We start from the raw sequence: 13,880 nt of genomic DNA, 5'->3' as shown, positions 1-13,880 counted from the left end.
CCTTTATCCTCCTTGAAATAGTGATTCATTCACTAAAATGTCCACCTGCAACTTTGTCAAACACGTTTGTTGCATTAGTTCTCAAGTGAGCTCAGTTTTCCAGACAGGGAGATTATTATTGCTTAAAGTTTGTCCTGATGATGTTGGTGAACAGGGAAAATCCTATGATGTGGATCCTCTGTATGTGTTAAATATCAGACGCGGCCTGCCCAACCCTCTGCCTGTAACTGGGAAGCTTGACTGTCAGGATCATTGTAGAGAACCTTGAGGAAAGCAAAACAAAAAGCCTCTGGAGTAGCAAAAGATGTAGCTGATTTCATGCAGTAAAACTTACACATTTTTCGTTAAAATGCTTCCTTCGGAACCTCAGTTTGCTGATTATTTTAGAATTACTGTAGTCTGCTGACAGCAGTCGTGGGAACAGGTCCATGGCCCGGCTGGTGCAGGGGGTCTCAGAGCGGAGTCACACTGCTGACACCGAAGGAGGGGCTGGAGCCATCACGCTCGTGACTCGTGCAGATGGCCTTGGCTGACCTCCAGAAGAGAAAACGTCAGTATCCAAGGAGGAAAAAGTCTATTAATTTCATGAGTGTTTGCCTTCGCAATGGCTAATACCCTGAGTTTGTGGCACCTGCTGTCTCTGGAATGAGGAGTCTTCCCTTCCTGGCAGACAAGCTCTAGATGGGAACAGGAGCTGTGGTTGCTGGATTGAAGAGGTTTCCTTCTTGGGGAGGTGGCCTTCGAGCCTGACATGAAGGAAGCTGTGACTGGCGGGAAAGGGCCTTGGAGACAGTGTATTTACCAGGAGGGTCAGTGACTGAGAACCATCCTGTTCCGAGTGTTGCCATTCTGGTTCTAGAGTAAACTTGGGGAGAAACAACAGCCAAAAGCCTCGAGGAATATTCTGTGATGTTGATCACGTTTGGTAGATTTGTTGCTGAGACTCTGAAATGAGAAGCCCGGGAGGTGCAGGTCTATCAGGCCGTGGGACGTGGGAGAGCTGCTGCTTCAGGGGTTGGAGTCCCCGTGCCAGAGGCTCAGTCCTGCAGAGACTTCTGCACAGTGGGCAACTGCTGCCTCTGGTTGATTGTGAGTCCCCCAGATGAATACCCATGAAAGGTACCATGTCAGTAAAGAGTCAAACTCTGTGAAGCATTTGGAGATTTATTCTGAGCCAAATGAGTTACCATGGCCCTTGATATTACCCTCAGGAGATCCTACGAATGTATTCCTGAGGTGGTCAGAGCCCAGCCTGGTTTTATAGCTTTTAGGGAGACATGAGACAATCGATCAAATAAATGTAAGATGTACATGGGTTTGGTCTGGAAAGGTGGGACAACTGGAAGCAGGGGTGTCCAGGTCATAGGTAGATTTGAAAATTTCCTGATTGACAGTTGGTTAAGAGAGTTGTCAGATAAGGGGTTGTGGAGACCAAGGCTGTGTCATGTGGAGGAAATCCTCCAGGTAGCTTCGGAGAGAATAGATTGTAAATGTTTCCCATCAGACTAAACGTCTAAGTTCTGTCTAATTCCAGAAAGGAGGTAGGGTGATGAGGCAAGTCCGACCCCCCAGCGATCATGGCCTGGACTAGTTTTTCAGATTAGCTTTGGAATGCCCTTGTCAAAAGCAGGGGCTGTTCAGATGGCCAAAGTGGCTTCAAATTCTAAAGTTTTTACAACCAGAAGGTGATTGTGTTTTTTTCTGTGGATGACAGCCAGTGTGGTAATTAATATTTTGTTAGCAGATTAAGTTGGAAGTCAATGTGTTTTCATGTATGTTAATTATTAAATCATCAACAAACAGAGAAGGGCTTGCTTTGAAACCAGCCTGAGACTCAAGAGGCTCATCAAAGAAAACGATGGACTTGGGAGAACTGATTCACGTGTTTACTGCGCCAAGTTTCAGGCATTATGAGAAGTCTGTGCTGATACATTGTGACTTGAGAATTTAAATCTTGATGGACTCTTGAGAGTGAGGCTTTTTTCTTTTTCTTTTTCTTTTAAACGGACAGCGTTTCTGTCTCCTGTGTTTTGTCTTCCAGCTGTGGAGCACTTTAGGTTTGTGTTCACGTGGCGTTGTTCCCTGAACCACCAGGTTTGTGGCTCCGCGGTCCTGCCCGCCTTGATCGCGTCTTCCCCGCCCCGTGGGTTTTATCCTGAGGACGGTTCTCCGCTGTGTGGAGTGGAGGATCAGTGGACAATGGCTTTACCGACTCATTTTCTATGTAGCTCCCAGTTTCTCAAAATCATAATTGTCTTGGATTCCCTGTGAACTGGGAGTCAGGCCTTGGGCACAGTGCTGGGTGGCCTTGGGTGCAGTACTGGGGAAGGAGGGAGAGATGAGAATAGGAAGGATGGGTTTGTCAGGGGAAGGACCCCTTTGCCGCATTCCTGTGTCTGTTTTAGGTTAAAGATGAATGGCCGGGTGGTGGATGTCTCCCCTGCTGTGGCTGGACCTCGCTGTGCTGAACCCTGAGCAGGGGCCCCAGCAGCTGCCTCCTGCCAGGCCGGGGCCACAGGGCTGGGCTGCTGCCTCTAGGGTGGGTTGCGAGGGCTCGTGCCAAGTTGCAAGGGTCTGCACCGCTCCTGTGTGACCTGAGGGGCATGGGGGAAGCTGGTCTGTGCTCCTTACCTGGGAGAAGTTGAGCTCACCTGGGCCAGAGCCTCTGGGGAGGTATTAAGGCAGAGGGCTGGAATTCCTGCTTTCCCCAGACAGCAAGAAAGCTCAGTGTTGCACCTGCTCTGAGATGCCCTCAGCAGCCATATATAGTTGACTTGAACATGAGGGAAGGTGCCAATTAACCCGGCTCTGTGGAGAGCTTTGAGGAGTCCAGGCCCTGGGCCCCGGGCTTTTTAATATGTTCCTTCCTGAACAAAAAAGAACAAAAGATCCCTGTGGCTGATGCCGACTGCATGGGGTAGGACATGCCGAGCTTGCGTGGGGCTTGCCCCTGAGTTTTCCTGGTGCTCCTCCCAGCTCCCACGGACACCAGCCTCTCCAGGCCGAGGCTTGTCCTGTTTAGACCCTTGTTGGTGGGGTCTGTGGTCCTGGATCGAGGGCCCAAGCACTTCTTTCATGATTATAAATGATTCACCAGAGACGCACGGCTGCCCCCAAACATCTCACGAGCATGAGATACAGCCAGTGTCGCCGCCGCAAGCTCATAATTCTAGTGGAAAGAGGAAATTTTACTTTTAATGTGCTCGTGTGACTCAGATGCAAATATTTAATTCCCGTTCAACTTTCAAGACCTTGAGAACCTCTGAGATTCCTTGAAAGCTGTTCCTTTGCCCCACGACTAACTCTCCTGTGGAAGGAGGCTGGGGTGGTCCGCGGCGTCTGGGGTCCTGCTGCGTTCTCCAGGATTCCTTAGGTTTCATCATTAGTCCCAGCTCTTCAGCAGGTGGAGCTGATTGACGCTGACATTTCCATTATATTGTTCTTGTGTTGCCTCAGTTAACTTAGAATAATCAGTATTTACCAGAAATAATTGATGGCGAGATGGGAATTATTGGTGATTCCCTGACATAGGCAGCCTGTATAGATAAGCGTGTTACACGGTGTCTGATTTCTGAGATGTTGGTCCAAACCTTCTCAGCAACACACTTTGAAGGGTAGATTCCTGTGCAGGAGAAGCTGCTTTTCCCCGAGACGCGGTGGCGGCCCCTGCACTGGCATGGCAGGGTGGGCGTGTGACTGGGCAGGGCTGGACCTGCTCCTGTCCGCCCCTGTGCTGGGCGCGTACCTCCACACCACATGTGTGTCGAGGGTGCCTGCCTTTGTTCCCCCAGCTCGAACTCATAGAATTGTATACCTTCCTGACACATTCCTGCATAGAGATGATTAGATCTGGGGGCTGAATCTCAATCTCACATGCATGTAGGTAAATTATTCACGTAAATGACTTGGGTCCTCCACGTTCAGGGTCAGGAGGCGCGGGGTGGGTTTGGAGACAACTGCCTGGCCTCAGGAAGTTTCTCTCAGAGCCTGTTTCTTTCTCTAGCAAAGTAAATGATGCCTTCCTCACGGGGCTTGACACACGCTCAGTACTCAGATGCTGTCTGGTCTTTATTATAGTTAGTATTTGAGGAACAGCATGGCTGGTAAGAAAATGCGTTATCTTTACAATTTATAGAATGTCACACAAGGCAAGCGTGAAACCGGGACTCTACCCTAATCTGAAGATGCTGGTGCTTAGTCTTCTGAAGCATTTTGTTGTAATTCTGGCGTGTGTCAGCCAAGTCATATGATGGCACCGCATGCGTGATGCCAGCTCAGTTACCTTGGAACGGGGAGCCTGAGGCTGCCAGGGAGCAACCCTCCTACCTCCAGCCTTCGGCGGTTTCTCTCTCTCCTTCCCTCTGTCCCTCCCTATCCCCCACTCCTCCTTTCCACTCCTGCTCCCCTCCCTACCCCCCTCACTTACTCTACAACAGAGGTCCAGACTTTGACAAATCCCAGCTGGGCCTATTTATCACTGGGCTGGGAAAGCAGAGGGAAAGGGGCCCAGTTACTACAAAAATAGAGAATTGAAATAGAATGTGAACTACTTTTGCGTATTTTTTATTTTAATCTGAATATGAAAGGCAAGTATCAGCATAAAAAGGGTGCTAACTGCGCCACACAGCTCCAAGTCTGCCTTGTCGGGGCTCCGTGGGTTCCCACGCCCTGGCCTTCTCTATGAGTGTCTGGACACGCCGTGGCTGCGAAAGGAGCATTCAGTTATGGTCCTTTGAATGTTGCAGAGTCATGTTTAATAAAAAATCTTCACGTTTACCCACAGCCAAGTCTTGATTTAATAACAGGTACTGCAGGTCTCTGGGTGGGCCTGAGCCTCTGTTTTAGAAGCAGCCGCACCATCCGAGGGGCAGGTCCGTGTGGGCTGGCAGGCGGCCTGGTCCTTGGAGCACAGGGTGGACCTGACCCAGTCCTGGCAGTGGGGGGCCTTGCAGTTCTAGAATGTAGTGATGCAACCTGTGGCATAAATAAAAAGCCCCATGTGCCCCCATGAGAAGCTGGGGCTTCCCCTCAGTAGTGTGGTGTGCTGTGTTTGTGATCGTGCAGATGTAAAAGGGTGAGGGAGATGTCTAAAAACTAGGCTCCCAAAGACAGCCCTTCATGTCGGGTGCTTTCATGTGTGTATGTACACCTGTTTGACGAGTGTACACCTTCACGCGTGCACCTGTTTCACGCATGTACACCTGTTTGTGCATGTGCCTGTTTCACACTTGTGCCTGTTTCGCGTGTGTGTGTGCCTGGGCATTCCCCTTGTATTGCGTCATACGTTGTATTTTACAGATTGTTTTTTTCAGTTTGTATCGTGAGCTTGTAATGACGTCGTGAAGAAAAGAGGGGATCCTGGCAGCCTTTGGCTCTGAGAAACGTGATGTCACGGGAACAGATGAGACAGCCCGGGTGAGGCCGGCAGAGGCCATCGTGGCCTGGGAGTCCGTGCACATCCACTGTCTGTCGCTGTGTGACAAGTGACCACAAAACTAGGGGCTTAAGGCAAAGTACACGTACGACTGTACAGCTTCTTCGGGTTGCAAATTCAGGGCAGCCTTGCTGAGCGGCTCTGGCCCAGTCCCCCGGGTCACCGTGAAGATGCTGTCCAGGGCTGCAGCCATCTGTAGGCTCAGCTGGGCTGGAGGTTCTGCTCCAGGATGCTGTGCTGACGTGTCTGCGGGCAGAGGCCTGGTCCTCCACACCTGGTCCCTCCCTGGGGCTGCCAAGTGCATTCCTGCCCAGGGCCGCTCCTTTCCCCAGAGACGTAGCAGTGTTGGTCTTATGCCCAGCGTCAAGGTGGCCGGGTCAGGAGCAAAGACTTGTTTCCCCTACTCGGCGACTACTCCCGCAGGGCTGGGAGACAGTGGAGGTCGCGCAGGAAGGTGTTTGCTGAAGACCGTGCTCTGTGACTTGACGGGTGTTCCTCCCAGGAGGGTGAAATGGAGACTGGACGCTGGGAGCGGCATCCTGCGTGACCCCACGTGTAGTGGGCTCACAGCAGAGCTAAGTCCTTCCTTTACAGATACTTTTCAGAGTTTGCCCGTCTTTAGATTCTCTGATTAACATGTCTGAGGAGGGTCCCAGGAGTCTGCCACCTGCCAGGCCAAGGAGGTTCCCTACATGTAGCTGGTACCCTGACACCCTGAGAAACGTGACTCGAGAGGATCACCTGAGTTTCCTAAATGAGTCACCTGCCTTCTCTTCCCTTTGCTTTTATGCCTCCCCCAGGGTGGGTCAGTCCTGTCAGCCGCAGCGATACCTGCATGCTGGGGTTCCAAGGAGATTGGGGGTGTGTCGGGTCCCCCAGGGAGATTCGGTGACTGAGGATGCTGTCATAGCAGCCAACATGTCCCTATCGTTTTCACTTTTAATGAAGTTCAGTTACTAGGTTTTCTGAGGCACAATGATGTCCTTGTGAAAAATTGGTGATCAGGGAAGCAAGCAAGTGTGGGAAAATGATCCTGCCCTTAAATCTAAAAAATGATGAAACAGCAAAGAGCCCTGAAGAGCCCATGAACCTCCTCATGGGGCAGTGAGGAGACACCTCAGTAATGGCTTAAAAAAAAATGAGATCATACTGAAGAAAAAGTACACTAAATTTTGGGTCTCCTATGGGTAAAGAGATTGTGGTTTACATTTTGGAGGCATGCATTTATATACTTATTTTTCTTTGCTGGATTTAGAATTAGTTGAAATAATTGTGTTTTTTAAATTTAAAAAAATGGGGTATACGAAGTCTAATCTCTGTGTGACATTTCTGTACTGTGAGACTCCACATACAAAAGTGAAGCCCAGACTGTCTGTCTCTAATGAGCCAGAGAGAGGTGGTCATCTCCTGCAGGCCGGTCTGGTCTCCAGGCATCTGGCCATCCTCCCAGTCTTGGGCACACCTGCATCACTGGTGCTTCCTGCCAGACTGTGACTCTGCCCAGGTTTCAGGAGCACCCGGAACAGTTTTCCTAGGGCCTCCTGCTTTGTCCTGGCTCCTGGAAGCACAGGCTTTTGATGAAGGACTCTCCCCACTGCTAGGTAAATTGGTGATTGCCCCACAGTCTGTGTTTCTTGCATGGGGCGCAGAGAGTCTGGGCGTGGTGTCGTGGCCCTGGAGCCAGCTCTAGGACTGCCCGGCGGCCTTGCCTCCACCCCTCATCTGGGAACAGGGCGGTGGGGAGGAGAAGGGAAGCAGGGTCTTGCCCCTTCTGCGTCTCGAGAACACGGGAACACATCGTCCCATTGCCTCGCACCATTCACAGCCCAAGCTTGTGTGAAGTATTATTTTATAACCTCCCCTGACAATGATGTATTTTATATAAGCAGCACATAAAGTGGTAATTTAATACCCTATCGAGGAGGATTAAACAATAAGGAGCAGATATCACTGTAGAAAAGTTACTTTATCCGGGAAACATTTATCTACTGCAGGTGGATGCGAATCATGGCTTCCTCCTCGGTGGCTCCTGACGAGCCTATGAGATTCTGTCCTGTTCGCCACTGTTAGTTATAAGCTACACCTTTCCTTCTATGACGTTGGTTACAAGCTCTACCTTTCCTTCTATGATGTTTATTTCTTGCCTGTTCACCACTGTTGCAGTTATAAGCTATACTTTTCCTTCTGCGATGTGTATTTCTTGCCTATTCACCACTGTTACAAGCTATACCTTTTCTTCTGTGCTGTATATTTCTTGAAGGCATGGACTGAATCCTAATTCCACAGTATTTGATGAACACGCTCAAGAGATACTTGTTTGAATGAATGGATTAATGGAAAATAGAAGTGGCGACTTCACTTTTAATTCATTATGTCAAACTTTGTTTACATGGAAAATTTTATGGTCCTTTGGATAAACAGGGCCTCTGTGCAGGGTTGTTAGAGATTGTGAGAGTGCCTCAAATGGCTCTGTGGCTCTAGGCCCACAAAGGTCTTCAGGGACTTGGTGGCGGCACCTGTGTTGAAAACTGAGTTCTGCAAATCCTTTCCAGTGACCTGCCAGCACACACAATCCTACTTCCCAATTGATTTCTGCACAGAGGCTTCTCCTGAATGCCCCAGGTGAACGTGGGTTTAGCCAGCACTGCTGGGCTTCCACAGCAAGCCAGGGTGTTGCAGGGATGAGAGAGAAGAGGGGTAGGACCAGGATCTTCCTGGGCCCCAGTGCCCGTGTGGGGACGCTGCCTGGCCTGGCTCTTCTGGGGGAGGTCAGGGAAATGATGGCATGGAGGGACTGTTGGCATGAGCTGCTTGCTCAAACATAGATCCCAGTTCTGTGTGAGAGGCAAAATAGAAATTTATGTGGATATCATCAGTAACATAGCAAATATGGGCTTCTTCCCTAGGGTGGCTGACCCTCTTGCTCATCTGCTGAGCAAAGGCCAGGCCCGGCCTTCTGGGCCTCCACAGTGAGCTTTTCCCAAGCTCTGTCCACTCCGTGGAGATGGCCGCAGCCAGGGCAGACAATGGGGTGTTTGCCACTTTTTGTTTTCTTTTTCGAGACGGAGTCTTGCTCTGTTGCCCAGGCTGGAGTACAGTGGTGTGATCTCGGCTCAGTGCAAGCTCCGCCTCCCAGGTCACGCCATTCTCCTGCCTCACCCTCTCGAGTAGCTGGGACCACAGGTGTCTGCCACCACACCAGGCTAGGCTTTTGCGTTTTTAGTAGAGACGAGGCTTCACCGTTTTAGCCAGGATAGTCTCGATCTCCTGACCTCGTGATCCACCCGCCTCGGCCTGCCAAAGTGCTGGGATTACAGGCATGAGCCACCACACCCGGCCAGGTATTTGTCGGTTTTTGAAAGCTTCATTTAAAGAATGAAATAGACCGAACAGAATTACTTCCTTTTGAATGTTTAATACTTAATCTACCAGAACACTTAAATACAGTTAATGTATTCAAATAATAAGAAAGAACTTTCCCTCCGTTTCCAAAGCAAAAGTATAAACAATCTTTTACTTGGCAGGGATTTCACTATGTTTCTTAAAAGCCAGCAAGCAGTTTTCCTGAAATAGACCCGTCTCTTCCTCTGCATAGATCCTATGAACATTTTAGCTACATTTCTGCTATATCTTGATGTGTGATAGGTTATAGAAAATTCCTTGCTACTGGAACTTCACGATGCTTTCCTTTTAAACATCAAATAGAAAGTATGGATAGTAAATCTCAGATTAGTTGCCATTCTTGGTCTTGGTAGAGCTGCCACCAAAAGCCTCTGTCAATTACAACAGAGTGTGTCTCCCCAGCAACTAGGTTTAGATTGCAGACCAAGCCACGATCACCCAGGATTCAGTGCAACGTCTTCCAAAGCTGTAGCCACTGCTCCTGGAAAAGATTTGAGAAGCCCTCCCTTTGATGCCTGTGCATGGCTGTTCTCAGATCACAGCAGCTGCAGCAGCATCTCGGAGGATGCCGGCAGGGGTGTCCTGGGTACTGACTCCACGGCAGGGGCCTGCAGTATCTGAATGAAATGGCCGTGACACTGTGCACCCTAGAGGAGTCCACAGCCACGTTTCAAAGGTGCAGTGGCCCGAGGTGAACCCCAGAGCACTGAGGAGCCTGGAGTTGACCTGTCACAACTCCATTGAGAGAACTGACTGAATTCCGTACCTATGTGGGCAAAAGATGGCTATTTGCGCTTGGCTCCTCCCCAGGACAGGGCAAGGGAGGTTGTCTGTACAGCTAGTGGGAGCTTGACTCTTCACACTCGGGGCTGAGTCACTCTTCTTTCTGTGAGCCCAGGGAAGATAGACATGCCTAGCTTTCATGGAAGAGAGACCTGATGAGTCGAAGCTGAGCTTCAAGATGGTCGGTGTTGTGGTGTGCGTGGCGGGTTCGGAGTCGGTGTGTGCTTAGTGGGGATCCGGCTGCTGCTGTCGCTATTGGGCTCAGCAGACGCTGCGGGGGACGTGGCTCCTGTGGTACTTGGTTTTCTCCTCACAGAGGTGGGTTTCCCTGCGGTGAAGGTGTTGGTGCTGTGACAGGCAGCCTGGCAGGAGGAAAGGTGTCGTGGGGTTGTGCCCCGAGGCCCCCTTCCTCTTGAGGAGCAGGAAGTGGGTTTGGGACCCAGCTTCCCGCTGCGCTCCCTTGCTAGGTTCTTGGCCTCGGGGGCCAGGAGAAGCTGAGTGCAGGGCTGAAACCTGGACCCCTTCCACAGCCTCCGCGGCACTTGTGGTGGTATGCGGGACATGGCCCTTGGAACTCCAAGCCCTACCCTGGCATGCCCGCCCGTTGGGGCGTCTCGGGCACCTGCTGTGTGCTAGGCTCCCTGGTGGGGTGGGCGGTAGCAAGGGCTGTGGGGTAGAGGGGACACGGTACGCAGATGATGATGAGAAGCATCAGGGAGGCAGTCAAAGCACAGCTGAGACTTGCAAGGAGGGGACTGGCTGTGGGTGTTAGGGCTCAGGGAGCTGCCTCTACTCAGAGCCACAGTGGCCAGTGAGGGCAGAGCAGGGGACCGAGGCCCAGGGAAGTCGTGTGTATGGTTCGCATCAGGTGTGCGGGTCTGCCGGGCTGTGCGGCCCTTCTCAGTCCTGGCTGGGCCTGGGGTCCCAGAGGGAACGGAGGGTCTTTGCATCTCCCTCCTCTTGCTTCCCTGCTGCTTCCTGGTCAAGGGATGCTTCTTTATTGCAACTCTGGCAGTTATTCTGCATATTAAGAGGAGTTTCACAAAATCATAGGGGGAGAGGCGGACTAGGGATTCATTTTTTTTTCTCCCCCTGATTTTATACGGAGGCTTCTACTATCCCTTACTGTGGAGGCAGAGTGCAGATGCTCTACAGTTCTCTGTCCAGGAAGAGAAGAGCTGCTGGGAAGCCACAGAGCTGATCATTGCAATAGCTCTGACATTTTAAAGTGGGAAAATGCTGATGTCTATAATAATCAGAGTAAAACTTCAGTAGCTTCAACATAAAGATGTCGAGATGATCTTAGAGCCATTTCGTCCCTAGATCCTTCTGCAGTGTGGAGTGTGACATCTCTACCAGCCGCTGGTCAGTGGCCGCCTGGGGGTAACTGAATGCTTGAAGTGTAAATGAGAACTTCTAATTTTATTTAATTTTAGTCAAATTTAAATAGCTCTATGGGCCGGGCACCGTGGCTCATGCGTGTGTTCCCAGCAGTTTGGGAGGTCGAGGAGGGTGGATCATGTGAAGTCAGGTGTTCAAGACCAGCCTGACCAACAAGGTGAAATCCCATCTGTACTTAAATATATAAAAAATTAGTTGGGCGTGGTGACAGGCGCCTGTAATCCCAGCTACTCGGGAGGCCGAGGCAGCTGAATCACTTGAACTCGAGAGGCAGAGGTTACAGCAAGCCGAGATCGAGCCACTGCACTCCAGCCTGGGTGACAGAGGGAGACTGTGTCTTAAGAAAAAAAAAAGATTTTAAAAAACCCTACATGCCCCTAGTTGCTTCTATAGGAGACGGCATGGTTCCAGAAGGTAGACTTTGTGTTGAGGACTCTGCAGCGTCAGGCTGGAGACAGTCTCCCTTCCTAGCAGCGTGGGCCGCTGGGCTGCTCTTCTACCAGAAGGGATGGTGGCGTCTCTGGGAGGTATTTGTAGACTCAGATCTGTGTGGATTAGTGACTTGTGTTACTCACAGATACTTAATTTTATGGGTAAATGAATACCTGGACTGGCTGCAACTTCAGGGCGAGATTCGGGAGTAGGGAGTGAAAAGTGACGACGGAACCCTGGGCTTGTCCTGCCATCCCCAGGAACCGGTCGGGGCGCCTTCTCGTCTGAAGTCCCAGCACGTGGTCAGGGTACCCCTCCCCTCTGAACCCCCCCGGAAGTGATCGGGGCACCAATCCCCTCTGAAGCCCCAGTACCTGGTCGGGGCACCCCTCCCTTCTGAATCCCCCAGCACATGGTCGGGGAGCCCCTCCCTTCTGAATCCCCCAGTACCTGGTCGGGGCGCCCCTCCCTTCTAAAGCCCCCAGACCTTGCTGGACTGCGGTGCTGCTTCTCCAAATTCTGCCCTTGGCTGTTTTCTAGGAATCACCTGTACCCGAACAGGCTGCGTGTGTCACTTCTTGTCGGATCTGGGGTGACGGTGAAGCTCATTTATCTTGTCTTCCTCCTCACGTGCCATATCTCACCTGTTGTCTGTCTGAGTTTGTGTGAGTGCGTGTTGTGCGTTCTCAGGCTGTGCTTGGTGCTTAGGTGACAAGAACGTCTTAGAGCAAGGGACTGCCTGCTCCAAAGGACGCTGTGAATGAATCGAGACACGGTTTACTTGTGGGGTTTAAATTTCCTTGGTGTTGGAGGCAATTAGGGGGAAACAAGGTCTAAAAAATCCCCTGGGGATGAGGAAGGCAATAATGAAAGAAATTACTCTATACACACTTAGCAGTTGGTTTAATTTGTAGGTGAATTTTGCATTTTGGGAACTACTAAAGCTATTGTTTGTAGGGATTCCTTGATGAGCTTCTTGTTTTCTGTCAAGTAGAAAGTAAAGTGGATCCGTTTTGCCTTTAATTCTGACTGACTAGAATCTACTTCCTTTTTCCCCCCATTCACGTTAGGGTGGGGATTGGACTAGAAGAGCTGTAGGATCTCTTTATTTCTGATCTTAAATGAATTTTTTCTTTAATTAGTTTTTTTGTTTGTTTTGTTTTGTTTTGTTTTGTTTTTGGTGAGCTATTACTTTTTCCTTCAATGCACTGTTCTTTGGTTTGGAAAACGGGCTCTATTTGTACCGTGCTTTAAATGTACACAATGGTTCTAAATTGCTACTTTTCGTTAAAGTTAGATACAACATCTTAATTGAAATGTCATCCATAATTGAGGCACAGTCTGAGGCCTGGAGACCCCTCTTGTCACTTCCTTCCAGCCGTGTCTCCTTCTCTGGCCACGTTGCCCCTGGCCACATCTCCTCCCCCCACCACGCCGTGTCATCCCCCCACCACGTCACCTCTGGTCACATCAACTCCCTCCCGGCCACATCACCTCTGGCCTCACTGCCTGCCTCCCTCTCTCCCTGGTAGCCTCTGTGACTCCTGCTGTCTACCCTCCCGTGGGTCTGTTCAAGGCTCCTTCCCCGTTTTCCACTCCTGAGTGGGTCTCAGGGCCTGGATGTTTCACAGGATGCAAGTTTCTTCCCTTCCAGCCGCGGGTCTCTGAGCGACAAGTCCAGAGAGGGCACTAAGCTCTCCTTACCCACCTCGAGGTCCCGAGCCCTGACCGCCGACCACCAGGGCTTTTCTGCAGGGTGTGGGGCAGACTCATGCGTGAATTGGACTAAAAAGGTGCTTCCAGGAATCCTTGTTTTAAGTGCACTGGAGCAGAGATGGGGAGAGGGGACCACTGGGTTTGCTCAGAATTTGGCCCTGCTCACAGCCAATGAGGCAACATAAGCACCTCTTAAACGAAGCATTCCACACACTGATTTTACACATGACGGTTGTGATGGCTGGAAAAGGCTTCACACAACGAGTGAGTTTGAGCTGCATTTGAAGGAAGAACAGGTCCCTGTAGGTGGAGATGAAAGATAAGGGTGACCCAAGCCATCAGCAGCAGCGGGGGTGGGGTGGCGCCGACTCCCCATGGATGGTGGGCATGGCTGAAATGCAGGAGAGGGCAGGGGTGCGAGGGAACAGCAGGGCGGCAGTAAAATTCCCCTGCAGAGAGGGGACGTGACTGAGATATTATCACATGTATACAACTGAGAGATGATCTGAGGATGATTTCTGGGAGCCTATGGGAAGAGCACGTGGTCATCATCAGTTCTCGGGATCTCTTTTTATGAAGTGAAAACAGTCATGCCTCTGCCTATCTTGTGAGCTGTTAAGATCAAATCGGATAATCTTCAGCGAGCCTTGTAAATGCTAAAGGTTATGACAGACTGTTCCAGTCCCCTTGTCTCTATCCTCCTTTCCTCCTC

The 13,880-nt window shown here is 50.6% G+C and overlaps 1 protein-coding gene across 11 annotated transcripts in view; it reads left to right on the top strand.

The window, feature by feature from the left end:
* The window catches only part of LOC139361621 (disco-interacting protein 2 homolog C-like), a 247,810-nt gene that overhangs the window by 106,782 nt on the left and 127,148 nt on the right, over nucleotides 1-13,880 (top strand). The window contains exon 1 of one of the 11 annotated variants that reach the window (XM_071090254.1): nucleotides 1,995-2,094. The exons of the other annotated variants lie outside the window; for them this stretch is intronic. The gene's annotated coding sequence lies outside the window, so the exon portion shown is untranslated. Of the gene's footprint in view, nucleotides 1-1,994; nucleotides 2,095-13,880 lie in introns of those variants that run through there. 11 annotated transcript variants of the gene reach the window in all.

Source organism: Macaca nemestrina, unplaced genomic scaffold (genome assembly GCF_043159975.1).
Source record: "Macaca nemestrina isolate mMacNem1 unplaced genomic scaffold, mMacNem.hap1 Scaffold_74, whole genome shotgun sequence".
In the NCBI taxonomy this organism is placed as follows: domain Eukaryota; kingdom Metazoa; phylum Chordata; class Mammalia; order Primates; family Cercopithecidae; genus Macaca; species Macaca nemestrina.
This window is presented reverse-complemented; position numbering and strand designations above follow the sequence as displayed.